The following is a 12073-nucleotide window of genomic DNA, read 5'->3' as shown; positions in this document are numbered from 1 at the left end:
TGACACGTACGCACCTCGGTGGGCGTGCATCAGTTCCTTCTCCGTCTTATATAAAGAGGCTATTACTTCGCCGAAGGTACGCAGAATACGAATTTGGCAGCCACTTTCTCCACCACTTACCTGACTTGAGCGTCGGAGGACCGTCGCCGGGACACCCCTCCCGGCTCGGTTTTGTTGCAGGTTCGCCGGAGCACTTGAGGATCCAGCAGAGAGCGCCGCGTGCCCAGCGTCCACTGACTCTTGATTCGGACAGGATCAAATTGGCGCTGTCTGTGGGAACGCTCCTGCATCCGATCGGAGACAATGGACGAGGCTGGACGAAAACACACGGTGACGCTTTCAACAGAAGAACTCGAGGCTCTGGTCGAGATGAGGGCCGCCAAACTCATGGAGCAAAAACAAAAAGCATCCGCCGAGCGGGCGGAGCAACAAGCAACATCTGCGTCTGGTGGCCGAGCGGAAGCACCTCCAACCACCGTCGCATTCCATCGGGCCTTATTTCGCACCCCTGAAGCCATACCAGCCCGAAGAGATAGAGGATCTTCCTCAGATGAAATGCCAAGGCGGGATGACAGGAAGGGGAAAGCTCCCCGAGCGGATCAATCGCCAATTTTCGGAGGTTATCCTACGAGACCCTCTGCCCAAGCACTACGTGCCTCCGACGATCGGCGAATACAATGGAACAACGGACCCGGATGATCATCTGGGTAAGTTCGATAATACAGCCACGACATAGATGGAGTAAAGTGTAGAGTTTTCCTTACCACCCTCTCGGGATCGGCTCAACGGTGGTTTCGAAGGTTGCCGGACGGATCCATCACGAGCTTCAAGGAATTCCGAACGGCCTTCCTCCACCACTTCGCCAGTAGTCGGCGTTATCAAAAGACAAGTGTCAGCTTATTCGCCATCAAGCAAGAGCCGAGAGAATCGCTTCGAGGCTATATTCAGCGATTCAACCAAGTGGCGATGGATATCCCAACGGCCACATCGGAGACGATGATGAATGCCTTCACGCAAGGCCTTGTGGATGGGGACTTCTTCCGGTCGCTCATCCGAAAGCCGCCCCGAGATTATGATCACATGCTACATCGGGCCAACGAATATATAAATGTGGAAGAAGCGCAAGCCGCTCGGAAAAAGGAAACTCCAATCGAGCGCGCACTGTTCATGCCGAGCGGAAACAGAACACCGCTCAGCAGCCACCCGAGGACCGAGGCAAGCAATTCGATCCCCCACGCCGATCGCATGTACAAGGCCTGGCCCAAGCCAAAGAAGAGGTGGACCCTATGTTCGCAAATTCCACCAGACGGATACGCACAACACGAGGGATTGCCAAAGCCTTCCCTCTGTTCCCAGGAAAGCCGAACGACGGTCGCCTCCCATCGGCGGGAGACGTAGGACTCATGAAGTGACCGGACCCGCACCGAGGGGCAACATCAGCAGACACCCAATCGGCACCGATCCCCAAGGCGGGAGAATCGGGCGTCCAGAGAACGGTCACGACCGTCCGCTCGGGAGGAGGAAAATAGGAGCAATACTTCCGGGCGAGATCAACGTTATTGTTGGTGGGCCGACCGGAGGAGATTCCAACCGAGCCAGAAAGGCGGGCGTCCGTCAGCTGCAGATCCACGCGGTCGGCTGCAGCCAAGAGCGGGCAAGTGGGCCGGAAATCACTTTCCCGGGACTTAGAAGGAGTTGAAGTGCCCCACGACTGCTCATTAAAGCGGTAATAGCAAATTACACCATTCACCGCATATTTGTTGACACAGGAGCTCGGTCAACATCATATTCAAGAAGGCGTTCGATCATGCAAATTGATCGAAGCGACTGCAAATTGATCGATCCGAGCTGTTACCCATGACAACTCCGCTTATGGTTTTACGGGAGAAGAGCCGCTCAGGAGGACCAGGACAATAAACTTCGTGGTGGCGACTCTCCTCCTCCTACAACGTCATTTTGGGATGACGGCCGGCGAATTCCGAGCGGTTGTCTCAACCTTCCACCAAAAGATAAAGTTCCCGTGGAGGACAAAGTAGGAGAAGTGCGGGAGATCAGCTAGCAGCTCGGCGGTGCTATATAGAGATGATCCGAGCGGAAGCTTGTTCCGCTCGGAAGGCGCCCGAATTGAGGTACACGCCATAACCGAGAAACCTCCTGCTTTAATTTATGATGAAAAGGAGGAAGTCCAGATCCATCCGACCCGATCGGAGGCCACGACTTTATCGTCTCTGATCCGGGAAAGAACAGAAGGCGATTCAATGCCTCCAACGAAATCATGATGTCTTCGCCTGGTCGACACATGAGTTACCCGGAATTTCGCGAGCCTAGCGCAGCATGAATTGCATGTCCGACCGGACGCCCGGCTGAAGAAGCAGAAAAGGGACTTCAGCCGAGTAGAATGCCATTATCCGGGTGGAAACTTCAAGGCCGCCACATACGCGAGGTGCAATGCCCGAGCTGGCCAACGTAGTCTTGGTCTCCAAGCCGGCAAGTGGAGGGTCCGCATCGACTTCGAGATTTAAACAAGGCATGCCCCAAGGATTTTTATCCTCTGCCTTGGATAGATCGGTTGGTGGACTCCACGGCCGGTGCGAACTAATTTGCATGCTTGACGCTACCAAGGATATCATCAAGCACCGCTGAGAAGACCAAGAAAAGTAAGCTTCAGAACTACCGACGCACATATTGTTACAATGTGATGCCGTTCGGATTGAAGAATGCCGGAGCCACCTATCAACGCTTGATGAACAAGGTGTTCAAGGAGCGGATCGGGCGGAATCTGGAAGTTTATGTGGACGACATTCTTATCAAATCCGGCCGATCTTTTCAAGGATATGGAAGAAACCTTCCGAACGCTGCGCAAATATGGAGTCAAACTAAATCCCCAAAAGTGCCTGTTCGGAGCCAAAGGAGGGCGTTTCTTGGGGCATATAGTGACCGAGCGGGGAATTGAAGCAAATCCCAGCAAGATTAAAGCACTGCAAGACATGCCGCCCCAAGAAATACAAGAGAAGTGCAAAGGTTGACCGGTTGGATAACCGCTCTATCGAGATTCATCTCCAGAACCGCCGACCGGAGCCTGCCATTCTTCAAGATCCTGCGCAAGGCTACTAAATTCCAGTGGGATGAAGAATGTGACCGAGCATTTGAAGAGTTGAAGACATATCTTAATTCTCTACCAGTGTTAGCCAAGCCGATCGGGGTGAGTCACTTTATATGTATCTGTCGTCAACCGAGAAGCTTTAGGCTCGACCTTGTGAGACCAATGAGAACAAATGGTGTATTTTCTAAGCCACATTTTAAAGGATGCTGAATCTCATTACGCTCGAGAAGTTGGCCTTTGCTTTAGTTCTAGCCGCTCGGCACTTCGACCGTATTTCTTGGCTCATACCATTATTGTCCGGACGAATAGTCCACTTGGAAGTGTTGAATCCAGGAGCGTCCGGACGGCTTATCAAGTGGACGACAATTAAGTGAATTTGACATCCAATATCAGCCCCGCTCGGCGATTAAAGCCCAATCCTTGGCTGATTTTGTGACCAAGTGCAAAGGCCGAGCCGGAAGCTATGTGGAGAATATATGTGGATGGATCCTCCGCTCGGTTTGGAAGTGGGATCGGAATATTACTACTCACCTCGGAAGAAAAGATGCACCTATCCGTCCGGCTAGATTACAAAGCTACTAACAATGAAGGTAGTATGAGGCCCTCATGCCGGATTACAAAAGACGGCATGTGGGAGGCAGTCGGGTGACGCCTATTCGATTCACGGTTGGCGCTCAAAGAACTTTCCGCACCTTTGAAATCAACTGTTGGCTCAAACTCTACGCCGAGGCCTTTGAAAACTCAAAGCTACTTTCCGAGAGGTGCTTATTCGGAAGATCCCGAACGGAGAACCAGGCGGCCGATGAGTTAGCCAAACTAGCGAGCTCAATAACGCTGGTCGCCATTCAGCAACCAATTGAAAAAACACTGCTGGTGGCGCATGTCGACCGGATGCAAGGCCTCGCATTTCCAAGTGACTGGAGGACACCTATTATAGAATTCCTCCGTTCGGGCACCACACCATCCGATGAATATGCAGCCCGGCTCCTCAGAAGAAGAGCCGGTCGGTTTACACCGGAGATCGGCTTTACAAGAAAGCTTTCTGAAATGTGTAAGCTCGGAGGACTCAGCACATCCTCCGGGAAGTACATCAAGGATCATGCGGGGTCAGGCGGATGCTCATTGGCCAAGAAGATCCTCTTGGCCGGATACTTTTGGCCAACTTTACAAACAGATGCCGCTCGGACAGTATCTACATGCCTTTCATGCCAGAAGTATCACAACTTCTCCCACCGACCGGCAGAGGAGATGAAGGCATCAACCATCTCATGTCCGTTCGATCAATGGGGAATGGATATTGTGGGTCCATTTCCGATGGCGGCCGGGCAGAGGAAATTTTACTAGTGGCGGTGGACTATTTCTCCAAGTGGGTGGAGGCCGAGCCGCTGGCAAAGATCACCGAACAAATGGTTAAAAAATTCATCTGGCAACACATCATTTGTCGGTTCGGTATCCCTCGCCGACTAGTGTCCGACAACGGGCGGCAGTTCACAGGGAAGATGTTAGAGGATTGGTGCAAAAGCTACGGCATTGAGCAACATTTCACGTCCGTGGCCTATCCTCAGAGCAACGGTCAAGCTGAAGTCGCCAACCGGGAAATTCTTCGTATTCTGCGCGCTCGGCTCGACCATTTGGGAGGGAGTTGGCCGGATGAAGTGCCGAGCGTCTTGTGGGCCATCCGAACGACGCCAAAAGAAGGGACAGGAGTCACACCGTTCCATTTGGTATATGGCGGTGAGGTCGAAGTCGGCGTTGAGTCAGCCCGGATCCAGAGCTATGATGATGACAACGCCGAACGAAGAAACATGGAGCTGGACTTGGTAGAAGAGGAGAGGGCAAAGGCGTCCGTTCGGCTGATGGCATACCGTCAGCGGATGAAGCAAAACTACAACCGGCGCGTAATTCCCAGATCGTTCCAAGTCGGCGATCTTGTCTGGAAGAAAGTCAAGCCGGTCGGCGACGTCGGCAAGCTTGAAGCTCCATGGGCAGGCCCTTTCAAAATCATCGAAAAGCTCCGCTCGGGCGCGTATTACGGATAGGCAGCTAGATAGGCCGTGGAGCGCGAACCACCTCCAGCCTTACAGGGCGGGGTGAAAGGTGTATCACTGTAAATCACCCTGTGTATTTCATTTTTCGACTAAATACTTGAAATGCAGAGATGAAAAGTCAAAAGAGAGAATATAAGGCATTATCATCGTAAACCGAAGACCCCCGAGCCAATCGGCCGGGCCCCCCGAGCCGATCGGCCGGGAGGTTTGTATCCGAGCCGGGAGCTCGAACCCGAAGACCCCAGGCCGTTCGGCCGGGCTGCGTATAGAATATAAGCAGCGTTCGAAATCGAAGACCCCGAGCAGTTCGGCCGGGCTGCATACTAGTGTGGCAGGAAGGAAACCAAAGCCCTGCGCTGTTCAGGATGATAGAGGGAGGTTATTGCCTGGAGTGAAGGCCTGAGCCGGTCGGCCAGGTATATGGTTTTCCGAGCCAAGTGCTCGACAACGAAGGCCCCGAACCGCTCGGCCGGAGGTATACGGATCAAATTGGCGCCAAACGCTCTAAAAACGGAAGCCCCGTACCATTCGGACGAAGCAGACCCTGAGCCGTTCGGCCAGGAGTACGTTCTTGGGTAAAAGGGGCATATGGATTATCCGAGCCAAGCACCCGAATAGTGAAAGCCTCCCTGCCGATCAGGTTCGCAAGCGAATGACCCGTGCTGTTCGGCCGGGCATAAATATTGTTCAAGTGCGGGATATGAAGGCCAAGGTCGCTCGACCTGGTAAGGAGTTAGCCTCGAAGGCCATCTAGCCCAGACGTTAAACCGTAGAGACGAGCCGGCGTCTATAAACCCTCCGAGCGGAAGACCGACGAGCACCGTCGTTAAAGATCGAGAGCCGCGCCGATCGACTATAAATATCCGCGCCGACGAGCACCGTCGTTAAAGATCGAGAGCCGCGCCGATCGGCTATAAATATCCGCGCCGTCTAGCCCAGACGTTAAACCGTAGAGACGAGCCGGCGTCTATAAACCCTCCGAGCGGAAGACCGACGAGCACCGTCATTAAAGATCGAGAGCCGCGCCGATCGGCTATAAATATCCGCGCCGTCTAGCCCAGACGTTAAACCGTAGAGACGAGCCGGCGTCTATAAACCCTCCGAGCGGAAGACCGACGAGCACCGTCGTTAAAGATCGAGAGCCGCGCCGATCGGCTATAAATATCCGCGCCGTCTAGCCCAGACGTTAAACCGTAGAGACGAGCCGGCGTCTATAAACCCTCCGAGCGGAAGACCGACGAGCACCGTCGTTAAAGATCGAGCCGCGCCGATCGGCTATAAATATCCGCCGTCTAGCCGGATGTTAAACCGTGAGAGACGAGCGCTATAAACCCTCCGAAGGGAAGACCGTGAGCACCGTCGTTAAAGATCAAGAGCCGCCGATCGGCTATAAATATCCGCGCCCTAGCCGACGTTAAACCGTAGAGACGAGCCGGCGTCTATAAACCCTCCGAGCGGAAGACCGACGAGCACCGTCGTTAAAGATCGAGAGCCGCGCCGATCGGCTATAAATAACCGCGCCGTCTAGCCCAGACGTTAAACCGTAGAGACGAGCCGGCGTCTATAAACCCCCGAGCAGAAGACCGACGAGCCCCGTCGTTAAAAATCGAGAGCCGCGCCGACCGGCTATAAATAACCGCGCCGTCTAGCCCAGACATTAAACCGTAGAGACGAGTCGACGTCTATAAACCCTCCGGAAGACCGACGAGCACCGTCGTTAAAGATCGAGAGCCGCGCCGATCGGCTATAAATATCCGCGCCGTCTAGCCCAGACGTTAAACCGTAGAGACGAGCCGGCGTCTATAAACCCTCCGAGCGGAAGACCGACGAGCACCGTCGTTAAAGATCGAGAGCCGCGCCGATCGGCTATAAATATCCGCGCGGACGAGCACCCACGCTAAAGAACGGGAGCCGCGCCGTCCGCCTATAAACACCGAGCGGAAGACCGACGAGCACCGTCGTTAAAGATCGAGAGCCGCGCCGATCGGCTATAAATAACCGCACCGTCGACCACCGACGATAAATATCAAGAGACGAGCAAAGGATGGTTAATCGGAATTAAAGAGGCAAACAAGTTTTCGCGCTGAGCGGCTGATCAAGCGCGTAATGAGACATTAAAGATAATTCGCTTGTCTGGCATAGCGAGGTGCCGAGCGGAATGGTTATAAAGAATACTTAGTAAGTTCTTGCCACAATAAAAGGTGAAAGGAACAGAAGATCATCTACTACGCAAGCTAAAAAAGTCATTACAGAGATAGTCTGGGCCGAACGGCGGGAATACAAAAAAGTTTATAAAAACGCTCCTCACACATCAAAATCAAAAAGAGCGTCGGGGATGGTGTCCAACACGCTCGCTAGATCCTCGGGGGGGGATGGTCAGCTCGGCAGGCAGGTGACCTTTGTTCTTCAGATATCCCACCGCCGCCTTGATCGCCTCCTCGAACGTGAGGGATATCTTGTCGATGAACTTCTCTCCGAAGTCCTCCGAACAAAGGAACTCGAGCGGGCCGACTTCCCCTCCTGGTATTCCTTGAGCGCGGCATGGGCGGCATCGCTGGTGGCTTGGAGCGCGGCCAGATCTCCGTCGAATCTTTGGAGATCCGCCGAGCGGCCCTCCTTCTCGGCGGCCAACAGGGCGTCCAAGTCTTTGATGCGTTGTTCCAACCCCCTGATCTCCACCTTCATACGGTCCATATCATTGATGGCCTGTTGCTTCCGAGTGGTCGCCGTTTTGAGCTCCTTCTCTCGTTGCTTGATCATCGTTTCGAGCCGAACGACTTTGCTCGCCAAATCGCTAGCCCTTTTTTGGCCTTCGCCAGAGCGGCAGCCGACTGCCCGTTACCCCCAACGGTTTTTTGTTTTTTCAACTCGTCCTCCAGCTCGGCCAATCAATTGCTAATAGCGATCTGCTCCACCCAGTTCTACCAATAAATGTCCACAGGTCAGAAACCTTATTCGAATATGCAAATAAAGAAAAGGAGAGCATACCCCGGTGGCCTGTTGAAGGTTGCTATCGCCGAGCTGCCCGGGAGTTATCGTGGCTATGCGACGCCGAGCATCTATCCAAGCTTGGGCAAGAGGGCCCGTCAGAGTAATCTGCTGCTCGGGGACCACTGGCCGATCAGCAGCAGCCATGTACTCGGGGAGGCGCAGAACAGTCTTTATCAAGTTTTGGCGCTCGGCTCGCTCACGAAGCGGCCTTATCGGACGCCCACCGGCGAAGAGGAGGAAAGCTCACCCATCGCGTCTGGCGCAAAGTTCGGAAGGGCGGGCGGCACCTCGAGGCCCTCGAGAGCCCCGAGGAGTTGGGGTACTCGGCGAAACCGTCTCGGATAGCACCGGTGCGCCCCGCTCGGGCGATGGCTCATCAAGGTTAGCGCTCCGCTCGGGCGGTGGCTCATCAAGGTTAGAGGCAGGGGCAGATTCTGGTCTTCGGCGCTTCTGAGTGCGTAGCGGCACATCATCGGCCGAACGGCCCCCTACCTCAGCCTCGGGAGGAGGTTCCAGGTCACCCGCGGCCTCATTGTGAAAGGCAGGGACATCTGAGGCTTCGGGGACAGTTGGTGCCCCCTCACTTTCTCCACTGGTCGGATCGGATGGAGCAAGGCCCCGCTCGGCGGCCTCCTTGTTCGTCACCTCCTCAATCTGAGCAGCTTTCAGTTTGAGCTTCTCGGTAGCCTTAGCACGCCACATGACTTCCGCTGCAGAAACAAAAAATAAATCAGTTAGAACAAAACAAATGAGAAGACAAGGAAACTTACTCATGTTGTAGGGCAGATCGGCGGGGATAGAAGACAAGCCGAATATATGCATTACTCCCGGAAGGAGCATCTCGTCAATATGATAGCGCTGACCGACTAGCCGCTCGGCTGCATGGAGATAGTCCGCGTCACCTCTAAACTTGCCGAGCTCCTGTTGCGCGGGCATAGCCGTCTGCCACTTGGTGCGGAAAGTCGGCCGCTCGGGAAAACGTATATAGAAAAAATGCTCCTTCCAATGTTTGTTGGAGCTCGGCATATGATCAAAAAGCACGAAGCCTATCCTAGACTGGAAAACAAAGGTACCCCACTCGGCTTGCTTGGGATAGTAAAAGTAGTGGAATATTTTTGCGTCCAAGGGGATGTTGTTCAGCTTAAACAAAACTATCACTCCGCTCAGCAGCCTAATAGAGTTGGGAACTACCTGGCCGAGCGGAATGCGGAAATAGTTGCAGACTTCTAAGAAAAATTTGTGAGGTGGAAAACGCAGTCCGGCCAGAAATTGGTCTCGGAAGAAAAGCACTGTGCCGGATGGCGGTTCATGAGACCGAGCGGCTGGTGTGGCTAACACTATTTGGTGGTCGGTCGGCAGGTCATAAGTCCGGACGAGGCGCAAGGCGTCTTCCTCATCAAAACGGCTCTCCATGGTCGTGTACCATAGACCTGGAGCACCGCCGGTCGACTGTGAAGTGCTAGTCATGGTCAAGGGACGAGAATATAGGATTCCGAGGGAAGGGGTGAGCAAAGAATGGAGAAAAGCCGATTGAAGGAAACGGGTAACAAAAAGAATAAAGCGCTGGGAACAAGAAAAAAGGCCTTACAAACAAAGAAGATGATCGACGAAGGGCTGAGGTTTGCCGAAGAGTGGAGGGGCGAGGTCACCGGAAGAGAAAACGAGTAGAGAAGTGCCGGAGGAGAATGAAGCAATGAGGCGGCGGCGGAAGCGGAGCCGCAAGCTTTATATTGCCGCCCGGAAGCAACCTCCACCGTCTGATCCAGGTCGTCGATATCGAGGTTGTCATCGAGCCGTCCGTTTCAAACGGCGGCTGTCCCATCGGAAGTGACGTAACCGCCATACTCTGACAAATGCACAGTCGCCACGTGTTTGCCGGTTACTAGCCGCATTTAATGAGCTCCCCTTACCGTGCGCAGAGCACGTGATGGGTAGTGTGGGAGAACAGCGGACATCGATTCCCAGAAAATACAAGGCATGGACAAAGTGTCGCCGGACAGACAGATATCGCCGCACGGAGGAGCATCTTTATGCCTGGCCGAGCGGCCTAAGGCAATGATCATTGTTCGACAGATCGGCAGTCCAGTCAGTCGGACTTTGCCTCCTTCGACTAGACTCGAGAGGAAGGCAAGTGATCCGGCGGTAAAAATCCGGAACCCCATAAGGAGTCAACGCTGAGGGGAGGTCAAAGGGTCCAGTGGCTCGCCGGAAAAGGGCGAGCCGACCGAACTCAGAAGAAAGGGAAATCTGGTAGTAAAAGGCACCCTGGTAGGGACCAGGGGTCCGACGCTCAAATAAAGCAGTGCGTAATAACCGAGCGGAAGGAGGTGCCGCCCGGACGGCGCAAAGAATCAAGGCCGTCCGGACGACGTTCATCGTCCGCCCGGCGGGCCGAACACCCCAGTCAGACGGTGGGTAAAAGACGGGGACATCTTCTGACAGCCGTCAAGTCGTATGGCTATGCCATACTTCTAGTCTGACAACGGGTGGTCCTGCCGTCCCATCAAAGAACATGCTCGGACTGTGGCAGCATGGTGTCAGGTAAGCTCTCTGACAAGTGCATACCGTGGTATGGGTTGCTGACACGTACGCACCTCGGTGGGCGTGCATCAGTTCCTTCTCCGTCTTATATAAAGAGGCTATTACTTCGCCGAAGGTACGCAGAATACGAATTTGGCAGCCACTTTCTCCACCACTTACCTGACTTGAGCGTCAGAGGACCGTCGCCGGGACACCCCTCCCGGCTCGGTTTTGTTGCAGGTTCGCCGGAGCACTTGAGGATCCAGCAGAGAGCGCCGCGTGCCCAGCGTCCACTGACTCTTGATTCGGACAGGATCAACTGTAATTTTATATTTTTCGCCCAGACTTGTATTGATACACTGGTATAAGTATCTGAAGTTCAGGCAATAGGACTATACATCTCACGACATTCTAAGTTTGTGAATACGCAATCAAGATAAACCTATTGTATTTATGAGATGCTCAATTCCTAGATCTATAGGAACATGCTTTGTATGAATTTGATCTAGTCTAAGGCCAAAATTAATTTTGAAATACTAAGTAAATGGGAATTTTTAGAAAATATAAGTAAAGAAATTTCCCTAGAAGTTCAAACCATTTGAAAAATTATTTTGAAAATAGCAGTTTTAGTCTATCGCGCACATTCCTAGTTGTCTTTGTAGATTACTGAATTCAGATTCTGGTATTAGTTTAGTAAAAATATCAGCCAAGTTTGACTTGGACTCAACATAATTGAGCTCAATGTTTCCTTTGGAGACGTGATCTCTAATAAAGTGATGTTTAATTTCAATATGTTTGGTTCGTGAATGATGTACTGGGTTGATAGAACTGATATTATCAATATAAACTTTTACATTTTTATATTCTAAGTTAAAGTCTTTTAATGTGTGCATCATCCATAATAGTTGTGTCACACACTCACCCATTGCTATGCACTCTGCTTTAGTAGTAGATAAGGCAACACTGTTTTATTTTCTACTAAACCAGTTGACAAGTGATGGTCCAAGTAGTTGACATCCACCACTTGTACTCTTATGATTTAGTTTACGGCTAGTATAATCTGAGTTAGAGTAACCTATTAGTTCAAAACAAGATGTTCTCGGGTACCAAATTCCTACATTTTGTGTGCCTTTCAAATATCTAAAAACTCTTTTTGCATTAGTTAGGTGAGATTTTTTAGCACATGTTTGGTATCTAGCACAGATACTAACTACAAATAAAATATTAGGTTGACTTGCAGTTAAATATAAAAGGCTGCCTATGACACTCCTATAATATTTTAGATCTATGAATTTTCTATTTGGATCACTATCTAAGTTTGTGTTTCTCACCATTGGTATTTTTATTTCTATGGTATTTTCATTCCAAAATTTGAAAGTAATTTTTTTAGGTATTTTTGTTGGTAAACATA

This window comes from Zingiber officinale, chromosome 4A (genome assembly GCF_018446385.1).
Source record: "Zingiber officinale cultivar Zhangliang chromosome 4A, Zo_v1.1, whole genome shotgun sequence".
Lineage (NCBI taxonomy): Eukaryota > Viridiplantae > Streptophyta > Magnoliopsida > Zingiberales > Zingiberaceae > Zingiber > Zingiber officinale.
This window is presented reverse-complemented; position numbering follows the sequence as displayed.